The 17,738-nt window shown below is 43.7% G+C and overlaps 1 protein-coding gene across 2 annotated transcripts in view; it reads left to right on the forward strand.

Moving 5' to 3' along the window:
* Positions 1 to 1,505: 1,505 nt before the first annotated feature.
* The window catches only part of FAR2 (fatty acyl-CoA reductase 2), a 148,467-nt gene continuing 132,234 nt past the window's right edge, over positions 1,506 to 17,738 (forward strand). The window contains exon 1 of one of the 2 annotated variants that reach the window (XM_075162709.1): positions 1,506 to 1,731. The gene's annotated coding sequence lies outside the window, so the exon portion shown is untranslated. Of the gene's footprint in view, positions 1,868 to 17,738 lie in introns of both variants that reach the window. The other variant, XM_075162702.1, reaches the window with a different exon arrangement.

Consider the following 17,738-nt stretch of genomic DNA (forward strand, 5'->3'; position numbering starts at 1 on the left):
CGTCCCTTTGTGTGGGATGAATTCCCTGAACGGCTCTATCTGACCCCGCACATAACCCTACTCCAACTCTGTAGTTGTAGTGTGGAGAGCGGTTGACGTAGCTCTTGTATCCTGGGCAATTTGGATTTTTATGGTGCACATTGGTCTTAAAGCCCTATGCCCAGGTGTCACATTAAGAGTAATGGGACATGTACTGTCAGAATGAGGTGAACATGTGAAAGCTCTGGAGACTCCACCTAGTCTTAGGCTTTAACTACTATTGCCCAGGTGTGCAGACATGCGCAGGGAGCTCTCACGTGGAAATGGCAGGCACCTGTAGCCTTTAAGCTTCTCAAGAAAGGAGCTAGAGGCTGGAGAACTGCAACTATCTGTGTAGTAATCCCTTTATGAATGGAGTTCTGCTGACAACTCTGATACTGATTCAGTGATCAGTGGGCATCTTACCCAACTTCTCTTGGGCCGGCTTTTTTTCAGCACTAATAAATTGAAGACAGTAATTAGATAAACACAACCTTGTAAAATTAATTACTGTTTGTACATACTGTAAGTGTAATAAGAGGATATAAAAGCACCACATCTTGCTGATTCTCACGTTGGGTTGAAAAGATCTTTCTAAGGGTGTCTCTTCTACAGCTGAAGTGAGAAAATTAATATTCGTGGCAAAGGTAGGTATTTGTGGCTGAGTAGGTATGCTGCATGTCTCGTTTTTTTCCTAATGCTTGTAAGACAAATCGTGTAATTAACTTAATATGCCGATTTTATAACTCTGTTTCTGCGTACAACATTTTTCCTGACCATTTTAAACACAGAGGTAAATTCTGCTTTAAGCTGAAGAGAGAAGGAGGTGTAATAACCTCGGAGGACACCCGAGGGACCACTTGCCCGGCCCCTTCGTCATGGGTTTAGAAAGCTTTCTGTTCCCCCCCCTTCCCCAGCCGCCTCCTTTCACCTCCCGGGCGCCTGCAGGGGCTGCAGCCCAGCCTTCCCGCCCGCAAACCCCGGCCGCCCGCTCTCGGTGGCAGGCGGAGGCGGGGGGAGGACGAGGGCAGGGAAGGGGCTCGGGGAGGCGCTGAGGAGCCGCCGCCGCAGCCGCCGCTCGCCCCCTGCCCGCCGCCCCGGCCCCAGCGCCCCGGGGAGCCCGGAGGCTGCCGCGCCGGCAGAGGAGCCCCGCCGCCCCGGTAAGGAGCGGAGCCCTCCGGGAGGGAGCCTCTTCTCGCCTGCTCTGCCGACTTCCTCCCAGGGCTGCTGCGGCGTGCCCGGGTACCCTGCGGCACGGCTAACGGGGGGAGCGGTGGAGGCAGGCTGCGCAGGGAGGGGGCAGCGAGATGTGGCTTTGCCTGGCTGCTGCTGGGCGATGCCGGCAGCGGCGGGGACCGGGGAAGAAGGAGCGGCCTGAGGCAGGGGGCACGGGGCCGAGCCCTGCCGGGGATGGCTCCTCTCCCCCGCCCCCGGCGTGCTTGGCGTGCCTAGCGGCTCCCGCTGCAGAGCCACGCCGCTTGCCGTTTAGGCTGGGCTCGGCCGCACGGAAGCAGGGCCGGGCAAGGCGGAGGAGAGGAGCCGAGCGCGGGCGGCCTGAGCTGGTCCGCATCCCAGGCAGGCAGCCTCCTCCGCGGGTACGCGCGGCCGCAGCCGCTCGGTGAGAGACGGCGGCAGAGGGGAAGGCAGAGCTGAGGCGCTGCTCCTCCCTCCCCCGGCCGGATATATAGTATCAGACCCAGAGGGGGAGGAGAGGTTCGTGATTTTTTTCTTTCTTTCTTTCTTTTTCTTTTTTCCTCCTCCTTTTCTTTGCCCGGAGTTGCTTGTGTGCTAGGGAAGGTGGGGGCAGCGGTTTGGAGACAGGAATTGGTCGGAGAAGCGGTAATAGAAGGTAACAACCCGCTGGGGGACACTGGGGGGGGGGGGGGGGGGAGCAGAAAGAAAAAAAAATGGGGGTGGGGGAGAGGAAGAGGAGGAGGAGGAGGTGACGCTGGGAGGAGATGATGCCCCGGAGGCGAGGAAGGCGGCAGGGGCAGCCGGCCGGCCGGGGGCGGCGGGGCCGGGCCGGCTGCAGCGCCCGCGGCTGCCGCGGTGGCGGGAGGCTCCGGGGGGCCCGGGCCGGGTCGTGCCAGGCAGGTACCGCGGCCCGGGGGCAAGCCCCGACCTGGCGCGGTGAGACCCCCGGCGCTGGGCGGTGCCCCGGGAGGGAGCGCGGCCCCAGCCCAGCCGGCGCTTCGGCTTCTCCTTGGGAAAGTTGAAGCCGGAGCGCAGCCCTATGAATGGGGAGAGGAGTGCGGTGACCGGCTCCTGCTCTGCCTCACAGCAGGGTTTGCTCCGGGTAGGGGTAATCTTCAGTGCGATGCTATAAAAAAAATAGGAAGATCTAATATAATTTTAGGGGAGGCTTGCCTTTTCGTTTTCCCTGCTATTAGGCCCATACGGTGTTTGTTTTTTTTTTTTTTAGAGTGTAGTATTAGACAGCAATAGAGTTTTAGTCGTATGAGGAGGGCGCCTTATTCTTAGCCTTGGTGCTGTTTTCTGTCTCTTGATCGGGAAATTACTGGATACCCCTGCTGCCCACCCACCCACCCACATGGCACCACAAAGCACCACAAAGATTTAACTCCAATTTTGTTACAGGATCCTGTGAGGATGTCCTCGGTTTTCTAGAAACTAGAGACACGTGACCTTTGTCTTGTCTTATACAGTCCTTTACAGTAATGTTGTTACTCAGAACAATTTGTTTTTATGTGTTTGCCTCGGAGCCTTTTAAGGGCATAACGAGAGAGACGAATAACTAGTGACAAACCATTATCTTGCAGTGAGAAGCAGTAAAACTAAATGGGAGTTGCTTCACCTAGAAATATTGCACCGTAAATTCAGTCAAAAGACTAGCTTTGCATCTTGTTTAGACTGAGATTTTGCTATCTGTGAAGGTCATTATTAGGCTAGAAAAATGTACTGCAAAATCCATATCTGCTCTAATCCTGGTTCACTTGAATTTGTATTAAAATAAGTGTAAAATTGACCTGTTAGGTGATCCCAAAGGTGTAATAAAATGCATGGCCTTTCAGAAGCTTTTAATAACAAAACTCACATTGCTTTGGCACGTTACTTTAGAGTGTAACTTTCTGCGTGTGCTGGCATTCTGGGAACTGTCATCTCCACTTGATAAGAAGCTGATGGCAGTTCAGAGATCTGCTACTTTGTTTTCATTTGCATCTACTGTATCAAAAGCAGCATCATTTCCTGCTTACCTTCTTGAATAGGAAAGTGCAAGTTCTGTTCATTACTGCATAACGTACTCAGCTACTACGTAGTTTAAAAATTACACTGATAGTTGCTTTAGAGAAGTTGTAAAAATCCCTGTTTTAATGTAGTGCTTTAATCTCCAGATCTATTGTGTTCTCACCTTCCAATAAACTAGTTTTGTAGAAACAAGTTTTTAAAACATTTCCTCTGTGTTTTGGGGTGTTTGTCTAAGTTAAAGTCACCATAAACTTCAATATATAGGTGATGAGAATAGAAAATTGGGGGCTTAAAGGTATCTGAATTAAACATGAAGCAATAGCAGATTTAGGCCAGCCTTTTACTATATTTAGAGGATGTTCAAGGATGCATCTGATACTGTAACAAAGCTGCAAATTCCTCAGTTCTGCCAATTTGGGTTTCAATTCTAATCCCTGTTAAGGCTTGTTTAGATTAGTGGTGGGGAAATGTAGTTTTAAAACATCTTGAAGACCATGTAAGAAAAGCCTGAGTAAATAAAACCCGTAGCATGTCATTTGGGAAAAAAAAGAAGAATCTAGAGGTAGACTGCCAGAAAAGTAGTAGGGAATAGAGGCACAAAGTTTGTGGCTCTGTTATCAGCTCTGACTGATAAATTTCCCATGCTTTCCCCAAAGTCAGTTCAGATCTGACAGACCTGGATCTCAGGTGAGGGAGGTTGGGGAGGTGTGAGGGTGCTGGCATGGAGAACATGGGTAATGACAGGGCAGGACTGTGGCAGGGAATAAGGGTAACATGACCAAGGGCACAGAGACCACCATTTGATCTGCGTGGTATGGTAGAGGAACACGAGTGAGTGGCTGATATCTTCATAAATCCCTCGGATACCGCCGATTTCAAGTCCTGTGGGAGAGTGTAGATCCTTGCTCCAAGGGGGCAGTCTGCAGCATTAGACTGTCGTTGTAAAAAAACTTTTCTTTTTTTTTTTTCCTTACATTCCACGTAGGAAGCTCCTAATTCTAATCAATTTGCCAGGTTTTATTCCCAATGACAAGTAATTTTGATCTATACAAGGGACAGATCATGTAAATGAGGGCATAGGGAAGGAGGAAAAAAAATACATGTTTTGAAATGGGAAAGGGAGGAGAGACCCTTTTTTTTTTTTTTTTTTGGTGATACCACAGATCTGAGTAGTTCATAGAAGCTGAAGGGCAGTGGACAGTAACTCAGTGGGATTGAGGAAACTCTACTGATGAGTGCTTGACTCATCTGGGGACTATTGCTTATCTTATTATATTGTTTGGTTTTACTGTGTTTGTAGGAAAATGTTGCGGATAATTGCTGCAGGAGATAATGTTAGCTGCATTATTATCCCATTATTACTATTAAAAATTATAGCATTCTTATTTTCTTATTCCCTAAGGGTCCTGGGTCCACGAAGGAGACTTAAGAAATGAAGGTTTGAATATTGCAGTGCTATCCAGTGAGATTAACATTATCTAAGTTATTAGTGGTAGGTCATGGAAAGAGTTAGGCATCTCCAGACGTACCTAGAAATAAGTATCATCTGAAGCACGTTCACTTCCCTGGCACAACAAGCTATTACACAAATGTCCTTGTCCAGGAGGTGTTCACCTGTATTAAGGTGAAGCTGTGCTGGAGTTAACCAAAACTTGCCTCTCTGCAAGGCAAAGGCAGTGGTTCAGCAGTGATTTTAATTTGCCACAAATGTGGGCTCCTGCCAAAGGGTCAGCTTGCCTGCCTCACCTCTGGCTATGCATTCCTGATCTCTCGCTTGTGCTGGTACTATCACTTGTGGCCAAATGCAAATCCTCTCTTCTTGTTGCTGTTGGCCTGGTTTTCAGTTGGATAAGTTCCAGGGTCTGACTCAATGCATGACTAAAATGCACCGAGGAGTCAGCAGAGATGTGCAGTTGGGGGAAGAGCAGGCTGGTCCTCATTGCGCTCGGTAGGAGTCCCATTTGGACCAGATTAAAAAGATGATGGACCTGCAGCCTAACAAGCTCGCTCAGTGCTGTGTTAACACTTCTGCATGGCTTCCGGATCGGGTTTGGCATATATCTGACCAATTTGGAGAGTGAGGAGAGGTACCTGTCTGTCTCCAGTCACCTGTGTAGACATACTCTTCAAGGGCCTGATGAACCCAGTGAAAGAAGAAACTTGAAGGACAAAAAGTTGTTTTAAATACCCATATTTTTGAAGAAGGTGAGGCCTTACTCTGGCATGCGAAAAAATTACCTCCCTCTGCTCAGGATGTAGAGCTCTGAATTCAGGTTCTGGGATCAATTCTGCCTGATTTATACCCTTACCACCACTCCTGTTGCTTCTAAGTCTGCCTATCCAGTATTTAGATTGCAGACTACTTCAGCTACAGTCTATCTTTTTTGCTCTATGTTGGCACATGGCCACAGGTTTGTGGCACGAGTTCTTTGTTGCTATGATGATATAAACAACAATAATTTCTCAGCAGGGGATGGTCAGAGCCATAGGGAGCAGTCATGGGGGAGCATTTTGCTGGTTTGCTCTCTTTTGTGAGGTCTCCTGGACTTCTGCGAATCAGTCCCCGTGGACTGCTGTGTAGTGCCACCATGCACTTGCAGCATCTCAGCACTCTTTCTACGCAGCCATGTCTGGCAAAAGTTCATTTTCATTTGTTATCACAGCAGAGCGTGTACTACAGCGGATGCTTTGTCTTTTATTATATTTTTTTCCATCCAGTTTTTGAATGGTAAGCCTATAACTCATGTTTTTTTAACACCATCAGAGGCAGACATTTTGTCTGTGGGTTTGTTTTTTTTTTTTTAAATTCTCATCTAAATAGTGCTTTCAGGCTTCCTTTAGAAAATGTAGTTGTCTGGGTGATATACAGTGTTAAAATTACAGCTAATTAGGTCTTTACACAGTGAAATAGTCAATAGTAGGATCTTGTGTGTAGGCATATAATTAATGTTCTATTGGTAATTATTGGAAACTGGAAATCCCTTCTCCCTCAAATCTCTGGCTACATTCGTTGTTGTTAAAGCAGGAGGCATATTGAAGGTTTGGCAAAAATACCTGTAATTCGACTATAATTGTGTTCAGTTCTAAGCTTGTATTAGCTGTCTTTTGCAAGCTGCGTGTGTTTCTCTGTTGTGTGCACCTATGCTTAGGCAGTTTCAAGTGACTGGAAGTTGCATAGGGCTCTGTTCTTCCATGCATGCTCACAGAAAAAGATACCTTGTGCCACAAAAATACCCTATTGTGTTTAACTCCAATGTTTTCTCCTTGCTGAAAGTAATTGTGGAGCAGCTGTGCCCGTCAGAGATGCATATTATAGGTTTTCCTCATACTTCATTTCATTTTTAACCCGGTATGCCGGTATCCATCACCTATATCTGCTTTGAGAAGCAGTAAGTTGTCCTGTGGGGTTAACAGAACAAATACAAGACTTCATGACCGGTTAATGCATGCAAGAATGGCAGGGCTGATCACAAATCTAGATGCTTCCAATTTAATTTCTAAAGCTGTCTTTCAGCCTTGCCTCATCCAAGCTCAGATCCACAGTTTATTGTGCCCAAACGTGAGAGGCAATTTTACCATGAGGTGTTCTCTGGAAACAAATACAAGTTTTTGATAGCAAACTGAGTTTTCAGAACTGTTTCTCCAATGCTGTATAAAATTGGGGCCAACTGGATTGACAGCTGCCTTTTTTGTTTTATCTTCCTGAAAGCAACCATAAACCCCATTGATTGAAGGAAAGAAAGGTTCCCTGATTCCCTGTAAAGAATGTGCATTTATTTTGCTGTAGATGGTTCAGGAGGGTCTTTTCTTATTCAGGGGATACTGAATATAAATACATTGTAGTGTCACAACTGTCTCTAGAATATTCCTTCAGAAACTACCATGATACTGTGAGTGAAATTACGAAAATGTAAATTGATCGCAATGTTGTAAACAATGCTATAGATTAACAATAAGGGAAAGATTCTTGCAAAGCCATACACTTATATGTTTAAAGAAATGGAAAACGAGAATTAGCGTTATGTTGATGTTGAGTCAATCAGACCTGGTTCTGGAAAATCTGAAAAGCAGAGATGCTATGTAGAAAAGGTACCAGCCTTTTTCAGGAGGGTAATTCCTACAACACACCTTAGTAAATCCTAAAAGAGAGATTCTTAATTTATTCACAAAATGTGTAGGTATTAACAAAGCAGAGCAGTCTTCTAAAAGGTTCTTTGAGTTGGGTGTACTGTGGAGTTAACAATGGGCTATCCAGATGGGTTTGATAGTAGCCAGAGGTGGTACCATTTAAGGATTCATTGGTGGTATATGAAATTGCCTGAGTCATCTTTATAGGTGTACTGTGGTACCTCAAAAGAGAGTTACAACTGACTTGAACTAGTGGTGTGCTACAGCTGATGCAACGTGCAGAAAATGGCAGCCTGAAGCTAGCGCTGTCTCCTCATTAGTCTTTGCTCCCTAAGCACAAGTAACAGTAACTTGGAGAAGGTTGTAGCTGCATCAGTTGGCACTGTTTTGGCCAAACACACAACACTCATTTGGAAATACACTTTTCTGTTACTGCTCTCATTGACATATGAAATAATTTTTTTGCCCGCTCTCTCTGTTTGAGTTTTTATATGAAGAATTGTGCTTCTCTGAGCTTTGCTCCCAATTGCAGTATCACTCTATGACTAATGACACAAGGTTATTCACCACTAGTGAAAGTTGGGTTGTGCGGAGTTGAAGCATCTGAGATGTCTCCTTCATCACCAAGGCCTTCAGAAACAAGTGCTAGTGGTTTCAGCAGAGGTCTGTGCTGGAAGGCAGGTATTTGTGCCTGGCTTCAGCACTGGAGCGTTCAGTGATGCTCCCTCTTAGATACCCTCCTCTGGTGTGGTCAGAAGTAACACGTTCAGAAGCAACTCCCAGAAGCAAAGTGGTCATGATCTGTGGTGAATAACTGCAGTGCTAGACTGCTGAAACCAGGAGCTCTGCCCACTCTGTTCCTGGACGGGACCAGCAAACACAGAGCTGGTTTTGTGGCTCCTGTGGGATGATCACCCAGCTGGTTAGCCTGTATCAATGGCTTGCAATGGGCTGGGCTTCTGCAGCGAGGCAGAAGCAGTTTGGAGGTGGGATGAAGAACGTGAGTGAGTGAGCTTTGCCGGTGCTATCCTGGCTTCGTGGCAGCCAGCGAGGTCGGCTGCTGCTGGCTTTCTCGAGTGAGGCGAGGGAAGAAGAGGAGGGGAACTGCTTTCTCTGCCAGTATCCTGCGGAGCCACTGGGACGGCGGAGCCAGGGACTGCCGCAAATCTTTTCAAAACCATCTGCTTTTACCACCTGTCACTGCTTATTCACAAGCATGCAGTCCTGTTGGGCATTATTATTAAAAATCTTTCTCTTTAAGTATAAAAATAAATAAGTTTCTTCTGGAATTCCCCCATTATATGCCCATAGCTCAAGTAGGGGCCTATAGAAGTGATCTGTTGTGAGGGAGAGAAAGAGAGAGAAAAAAGGACTTGCCTGCCCAACGTAAAACACTTTCTGATAATGTACATGCTCACAGTACTGTCAATGGGACTTATTTTTGTTGTCAGCTGGTCTGAAGTGGATGGCATGATTCTGTTTAAACCTAATTTTAAGGACAATTTTGAGGGTGAAATTTTGTTACAGAAGGAGCCCTTAGCAAAACTTCTATAGCATGCACTGACATGAGCTTATTCATTGCTTCTAGCTTTAAGTCAGGGGTAACGTCACAGTCCAGGACAGCTTCTAGACTTCCTTTGGCTATTGAATTGAATGTCATTGCTGTAAAGCACCCAACTCCTTTGTTGGACAAAAAATTGATGAAGAGGCTGAGACTGCTGGTCCCCAGGCCATTAGTAAGACACCCAAACTCTCATGTATTCACATTTCTAAATTGAATGTGACAGATTTCTACCCTTAGTTAACCCTCACTTCATATGACTGCAACCTCACTGCTTTACTTCTTTCTGATCCTGCAGACTGCAAAGAAACAATTTGCTTGCTTTTCTGACAAAAGATCTGTTTGTGCAAACCTGGAGTTCTGATAGCCACGTAGTCTAACGATGCATGCAGTAAATTCCACTTTGTTCCTGTGATTGCAGCTGGAACTTCTCAGCCTAGTTCTTTACATGCCCTATGATCCTTTCTCCAGTAATGTACGTTATTGCTTTGATGCGGTTCTCCTTGTACTTTCCTATGGAGCCCTTCAGTTGCGATCTGCAGGAAGAAATGAAATCCCAGATCAAGACATTACAGACATTGAATGACACTGTCTTCTACCGGTGATGACCTTCAAGCCCCCATTGCTGCTATCTTTATTAGATACTCCAGAGCAAAGTGACTAAGCTAATACACTCCTAGTATGGAACAAAATGTCAGTGATCCCCTCCGCGCTTTTTTTTGTGCCCTTGTTTGCATCTGAAATAAATTTGATGACACTGTTGCAGAGAGGAGAGGGCAAGGAGCCCAGAGGCACCAGGGTGTTTACGCCATGCTCTGTTGTATATATCAAAACAACCATCAAATCTTGCGCCCTGATGCAGCAGTCAAACCTGTCAACTCAGTGGAAAACCTTCAGGGTTCTGCAGGTAACCAGTAACTTTTGCCATAACACTGTCTAGCTGTAGTTTTAATTTTTCTTCATTCTTATGTTTATGTTTGGTGACTGCTGCCTTGTCCCATGTATCCTCGAAGTAGCCTGTGGGTTTCTACTATACTTGAATTCAAGGTTTCAGGGCATCATAAACAATATATTGATTTGGTGGGAAATGTTGGATCTTGATGCATTTCTCAGTTAATACTTTTTTCATCTCCCCTATTTCCTAATCACTGTGTTCTCTCCCAGGCATTTTGTTTTGTTCCTTTGCCTAGTTCTGCCATCACTAAGCTGACAGAGGAGATAAGGAGTCTAACTGTGTCCTTAAAGACTGATTTCATGCCTGAGGTGTATCACTTCACCTTCATTTTGGCCTATCACTGACCTTTCATCGCTATGTAGCGCCAGGCGAACTGCTAGCTATGTATTAATCCCTGTGGCTCAGAAAAGAATTTAACCCATCTCCACCATGTTCTGAAGCTGTCTTGTATTTATGCTAAAATGAATGCTTTACAGGCACCTGGCTCAAATCCTGCATGCTGCTGTTTGCTACAGGGACGAAGTGAGTTGATAACACGGAGAAGAGAGATTCAGTTCCTGCTATGGAGCATCAAGTGTTTTTGGTCCAGCATTTTTTTCTGCTGAATATTTGTATTGGACCATATACAACCGCAATGGAAGCAGTTGTTTATCTGCAGAGGGTAACACTGAATTCTCTACCACTGGAAAGCCTATTGCTTTGGCTAGCTCAAGGTTTTTCAAGAACTGATTAGGCATTGCTTACTGCTGATGAACTCGCCTGCAAAGAATTTCCAGCAAGTCAGGGATCAGATGAAACTATATGCTTCCAAGATGATGTGATAACATCCCATATTTAAAGATGAGGTCTCTGGACTCTACCAACAGAGTGATACTGTTGAACCAACCACAAATGCAAAACTAAACTCTGCTCTGACAGCAAGTCAATCACAGCATGCAGATGCATTAGCTGCTTATACTATACCACTTGGAGGGCGTCTTACTTCTCAGGTTCCTCTCGGAAAACCTTTGCCTGTTAATGTTACATTTACTGCAGCTTTGGTTTTCAAGTAATAAACGGTTGTATTTCAATAGCCACCTTTCTGCTGGTGAATCATAAACAGGCTGAAGTTGCATTAATACTGAACGCTTTTCTGAAAGGCTAGATTTCCCCCAGACCAGGATGGTGACATATGTAGGAGGACAGGTTGCTTTGTGACTGCCTCTGCTTTGCTCTTGAAGTTAAATATGATTTTAAACTTTCAGTCCTACAGGTTATAGGCTGGCACATCTAACTATCAGTAGTTCACCTTAAAAATCGGGTAGTCATGTTGAAAAATGAGAAAGTAATATGCCATGCCAGAGTTTCCATCACTGACCATAGATTGCATCCTTGAACATGGGGAAATTCTTGCCTTCAGAAGCAACATAATCTGCATTTATCAAAAAAAAAAAGTACTCTACTTGTCACTAACATTTAATTTCCATGGCAACCTACGTAATTCTTGTTCTGGGAGATGAAGTAAGGAGATGATCTGGAGCCCTTCATAAGAACTCGTCTCTCATCGAGGTTCATGTGTTCAAAATGTTAAAACAGTCACCATACTGTAAAAGTAAAGCTATCTTTCATTAAATGACAGGGTGCCTTCAAAGAGTAGTTCTCTTATTTTCCACATACGCCTACACCTACTGTGACTAATGTGATTGTGACTGTGAGCCCTTAAAGTGCTATACAAATAAAAAGTGGAATTATGGAAGTAGGTCTCATAGCCTTCCTAGCAATATAGCAGGAAAGCTGTATCTTGTCTCGCGGGTAACAAGAGTAAGCTAAATTTATTATGTCTGATAGTTAGAAGTAATCAAGGCAATAGGATTCTTTTTCATGTTATGCATGCAAGTCCTTATAGGTATTTTTTCAGAGCTTTGTGTAGATATCACCCCATACTGCTGACTCATTTATAAACTAAAATGGGCACCTCCTTGCACTCCTTTTTTCTCTTTTTGCCTGTCTTTCCGTCTTTGAAATTCTTACCTGCTATGTGCAACCTGTGTCCTCTCCATGCAAAATATAATGCCCAAAATATTCTGTCTGGTATACTTTTAATCTAAAGTGCTCATAACTGCCAGCAGCAGCTTCCTTTAAATTAATTCTAGAATTTTCACTAGGGTGTCCCTTAGGTAGTTGTTTTTTGTTCTGTACAGTGTTGTGTAAAAATCTTACCAAACCAGATCTTTCTACTTGCACCAATAAAGGTATTAGATCTATATGACACTTGTTTTGAAGGTTCAGGAAGATTAAGGCCAGGAAAATACATTAAGAATAGCTGTAATTCTGTGATGAAAAGGTCATACTTCATTGCCTTATCTTTTTAAAATGCTGTGTTTTCCATACTTTCTCCTACTGCCCTATCATTAGGAGAGCTCTCCAATCAAGCTCATTACTCTGTCCAGCTTGAAAATGTACCTTCTTTTCTTTAAAAAGCAAATTCTGAAATAATCTGACTGAAAAATTAAGATAAAGTATATCAGCTTTCAGTTTTCTTTGCCCTCCTGTTCATAAATTGTAAACCTACAACTGTAGAAGCCATTTTTTCGTGTTGAGCGTTTCTTCATTGTTCAAATCAGCCTTTTAATATATTGCAAATAAATATCTGGTGTAGTGTTAGCAAGGGAACATATGTTATGATGTCTTAGGGTAAACATAAAAATTATATTAATATATCTCCACCAGAACTGCATGATATGAGAACAAAATATTCTGGGCCACAGGTGGAGTGGTCTCTATCATCTTGAGAATGTTTTCTGCCAGAACATGTTGATTTTATTGATATAGTAAGCCTCTTGTATCTGTACTTTGTGTTTACACATTGGAGATGTGCATTTTCCTTGTAATATTGTGGTATCAGCACTTGAAAGCAAAGGGGGCATATCAAAGGACACGAGTGATAATCCGTGGTGCAAGGGTATGTGGTGGATTTCAAGTCACAGGTAGAGAGGTCTGCTGGAGTGCCATATGCTGAGCGAAGAGGAGCAAGGTAGTGCTTTGCACTTGTGTTTCCCCTTCACTGTGGACAATGAATATGAGTTTAACACAGTACAAATGCATTGTATTAACACATAGTGTAGGGCGTAGCGTTTAAAAACTGCGTATGGTGGAAATGGCTTGCCTTCTTTGGTCTAACTTAGCACTAGGAGTTGGGAACAGCAGAGTGGGATTTGTCTGAAGACCTCTGGAAGCAGTGCCCTAGAGAACATCTGGGTCCTCTTGTCTCTCAACTCAGAAGCAGGTAGTGGTAATGACAAGTCTGCAGCAGATTGTAGATCCCTGGTAGGTTCAGAGGAAAGGGTATGTAGCAGCTGTGCACTGAGCATTCAGGAAGGTTACCTCGCAGGTTTGTCAAGACAGCAGTGAGACCTCTAATGTCAGTGAAGGGGACTCTTACTGGGTCTTACTGGGTGTCCTTCCTTCCCCTGAAGGAACCACATCCTAGCAGAATCCGAATGAAACCTAGTAATTTTAGTCCTGTTGAGCAAGTATAAGATCATGTGTCAGAACGGCGAGTTATTCTTTTTCTTCATTCCTTCAGTTATTTTGGAGATATGTTAAGAGTATGGTCAAAAGTTTTCTCTTTGTGCTGTGGGTATTTCTCAGCTTTCTCTTCTTCTCCCTGAATCAGTATTTAGAGGTTAGTGCTCTGAAGAGTTGGGTTCTTTTCTTTCCAATATCATGGGCTACTTGTGAGAAGTACTTTTTGCCAGATGGCTGCTCATTAAGATTAGGGGATAGAGCACTTTACTATTTTATAAGGGTGAGATGAGGATAAATACTGTGTTCTCAGGGCCCAAGCAGTGTGGAATTGAGTGTGTGGGCAAGAGATGACCTGTCTTGCAATGTGGCCCACTGAGCAGGAGGCATGATAAATTCCTATTCCACATACGATTTTGTACAAAAGCAAAGATTGCCTAAGAGAACATAATTAAGCAGTGCCGCACAGGAAATAAACAACATTTTACTCTTCAGAACTACTTAGAAAAGCTGGTTACATTCAAATCCATCGGGTTGGATGGGATTTATGCTAGGATACTGAAGCACATGGGCGATGCAATTGCAAGTCTGTTATCTATGAAAAAAGATGGCAGAGAGGTCCCTGAAGACTAGGAAGAGGCTACCATTACACTCATCTTTAAGAAGAGTAAGAAGGAGAGTCCAGGGTACTATAGGCCAGTCAGCCTTACCACGTTCCCTGGAAATATTATGAATCATGTCCTCAGGGAATTTGTTTCCAAATGTGTAAAGGATGAGAAGGTAATCAAGAACAGTTGACCAAGATGTACCAAGGGCATGTTGTACTTGACCAACCTGAGAGCCTTTTGCAATTAAATAACGAACTATGTAGATGAGGGGACATCAGCATTTCCTGGCTTTGACTTCAGTGAGGTTTTTGTTATCATCTCTCACTGAGGAAGCTGTGGAAGTATGGGCTGGAGATATAGAGTGTTAGATTGCTTGAAAATTGCCTGGATATCTGGGTTCAAAGGGCAGTCTTCAATAGCCCAGAGTCTCATTAAAGACAAATAACAAGTGGCCTGTGAGGGATTGGACCAGTAGTATTACTTCTCTGGTAATTACCTAGATGGTGAGACAGAATGCACCCTGAGAAGAGTTGTAGATCACATTAAATTGGCAGGAGAGGGAGTTTAATACACCAAATGGTAGAAATTCAATTCAGCTGGACCTTGAGAAACTTGAGCTTTGGGTCGACAGAAACCTCATGAAGTTCAGTGAGAATAATCGTGACATTCTGTGCCTGTGCAGATTAACTCCCTGCAACGGTACAGGCTGGGAAACAACTGGCTGAACAGAACATCTGTGGGAAAGCAATGGGATATTATGGTGGCTGCCAAGTTGAAAATGAGCCAGTGATGTGTTTTCATTGCAAGTAAGGCAAACGGCATAGTGGTCTATATTAAAAGTATGGACAGCAGATCAGGGGAAGTTACTGTCCTCCTCAGCACTGTTGAGTACTGTGGTTCTCCAGTCAGTTTTGAGGTTCCTTAAATAGAAAGGAAAATGTTTAAAAAATGGAGAGAGGATGCAACAGAGGACTCTTAAGGTGATTGGAGCCATGGGATCCATAAGCTATGAGGAGAGGTTGAGGGAGTTGGGCTGGTTTAGTCTGGCCAAAAAAGAGGCTAAGGGGCAATATCACAGAAGCCTATAACTGCTTGAAGAGGAGTTACAATGACTATGGAGCTGAACTCTTTTTAGTGGCAGATCGTAAAAACAAGGGGCAACTGTCACAAGTTGCAGCTTGAGAAATTCAGACTGGCCATTAGGAGAAAAGTTTTTCACCAGGGAGGAGCGCAGGACTTTTAACATGTCACCCAGAGAGGTGGTGGAATTTTTCCTTGGAGGCTTTCAAGACTCAGCTGGACCAAGCTGTGGATGACCTGATACAGCATTGGTGACCGTCCCTCTTCAAGCAGAGAGTTGAACTGGTGGACTGCAGAGGTCCCTTCCAACCAGCTTCTCTGTGATTCTAAGTTCAAAGAAGTTAGAGTTTGCCCAAGACAGCAGGGCTGTGCAATGCAGAGGAAGAATTTTGTAAGGTTGTGGCATTTGTATGTCCATAGTGGTGGATGTGGAATGGTGGACAATGGAAGACCTTCTTCTACAAAGATTTCCTCCCTACCATCAGCTTGAATTGTATCCATGTACAAGGCATCCTTACCTCTATGTGATATTATGTGGTTTTATATTGCTTAGCCATTTTCAAATTTTCTGCTCTTTTGACATGCCTTTGTGAAAACCACAATGTTCACATGACCATAGGAATCCAAGTAATTTTTATTTCAGTTGAATTAAGATTATTTATTAAGAATTACATCTATTTTAGCCATTCCTTCTCTCCTCCTAGATGTGCTAGGAGCTGCAGAAATGCATAGAAATCTGTTGTTCAAACTAATTTGTCAAAAATAAGAGAAAGGAAGAAAGAAAGAGACATGAGAGAATCAACTGTCAGGATCGTAATAGATCTGTTTTCACAGATCAGTGTTGATGATTGTTTGTTTGTTTTCAATTGAGTTGATTCCTTCTCTTAAATCTGACTGCAATTGTGAGTGCTGCAAGATTTAATTGGAGGAGCCAACTCATGGAAAGGGGAAAAAATAGTCAACTAAAAGCCAGGATAATTGGGAGTATGATTTTATCCATGATCCAAGGTAGGAGTGGAAACAGACAGAATGGGGTCAACCTTTGCACAAGAAAGAAAGAAACGGTTCCCCAAACCCACAGCGAAAGTCCCGTTGCTGGAAGCCTGCGGGTGGGAACGTCATGGTGTGCCCTGCGCACCAGCCCTCCTTTGGGGCTGGCCAGGAAAAGGTATTGCAGTCATATGTTGGTCATCCTTTGTGGTTTATCTGACTCCCAGATTAAGACCAATGCCAGCTGCAATCAGGGGTAGGGCCATGCAAGTGTGGCTATATCGCTTCAGGGCTGATTCCAGTCCCAAACCAGTTTTATTTCTTTTGCTTAATACCTGATCCAAGAAACCCTGCAGACCTCAGATTGCTGGGAGTCAAACCAGTTTAGGGGTATCAGATCTCATTTAGGTTCCTTGTGATTACGTAGCGAACAGGAGGAAAAAAAAAAAAACCAAAAAATCCCAACATTTTATGTTCTGAACCCACGAGGAGTCGGTTTGGGAAAGCCTAGATTTAAACTCTTGACTTTAGCTGATATAAGCTGATTCAAGGAACAACACTCAAGTAACTAAAACAGACAAAACATTACTTAACGTGTGGTCATGGTCTTTCATTTCCTTGCTCAGTGTGTTTCTGTGAAATACTTTTCCAAACTACGCCTATGTGATTAAAATAGGCATTGCTATTGATTTATTGCACCTTTTTCTGCGAGAGTGCTATGCCATAAAAATAATGCTATGTAGAAATAAAGCTCTGAGTAGATGTGGATTTCCTTCCTGTGGTTGGTATTGCTATAGCAACTTTTCCCTCCAAACCATGACTGTAATTACAAAAGTTGCCATTGATCTTATACGTGGTAAATTATATCTATATTTAGCAAAGAACACCCTAATGTCAAATGAAATAAATACTTGCTTTTCCTATTCATCCCCCACGAAACCTTGATTTTCATTTCAACAAAATAATTTTATTTTTAGGGAATTTCCTTTATCAGTTTTTCAGGAAGTTGTTCCTAGATGTGACACAGTTTTTCTGTCTCAGGATTTAATACGTTTCTTACAGCTTAGTTTAAGCATCTACATTCGCTGCAGCAGTTTTACTGGAAAGATTTTTGGTAGGAATGCCTCCGCCTCTGCTGGATAAATTTTCACAAGAGGATAATTAGGACCGAGTCTAGATCTCTGAGGAGACAAATCTGAAAAAAGGAAATAATTTACATGTGGAGTATCTTGAAAATATATTTCAAAGAGAATATGTTCCTGACAAATATTTCTTGTGTAAACTTAAATCTCATTATTCATGTAATAGGAGGATGTGTATGTTCATATTTGTTTTCAATCCAGAAGTAGAAGCAGCAACCAGGGAGTAAGTGTGTGCACAAGAGCTGTCTAAATAGAGAGTGTGGGAAGCAAATTGGCACCAAGAGGTTAGATTTGTTCTGGCCATCTTCACTGGGGCTTCCAGATGATTTAGGCCTAGGCAGTGAGAACTTTGCTGAGAAATGTCTGTTTTCTTGTGAGCTTCAGCATTGCAGAGGCAATACAAATAGTGCAATAGTGCTCGCAGAAGAACGCATTACTCAGCTTTCAGTTTCAGATAAACCATGCCACAGAGGTGTGCTGGCTCCTGTGTCTGCTAACACATTGCGGGGCCATGCTGATGCATCTCTTCAACCCCCGGGGCTAGT

Source organism: Calonectris borealis, chromosome 1 (assembly GCF_964195595.1).
Source record: "Calonectris borealis chromosome 1, bCalBor7.hap1.2, whole genome shotgun sequence".
In the NCBI taxonomy this organism is placed as follows: Eukaryota; Metazoa; Chordata; class Aves; order Procellariiformes; family Procellariidae; genus Calonectris; species Calonectris borealis.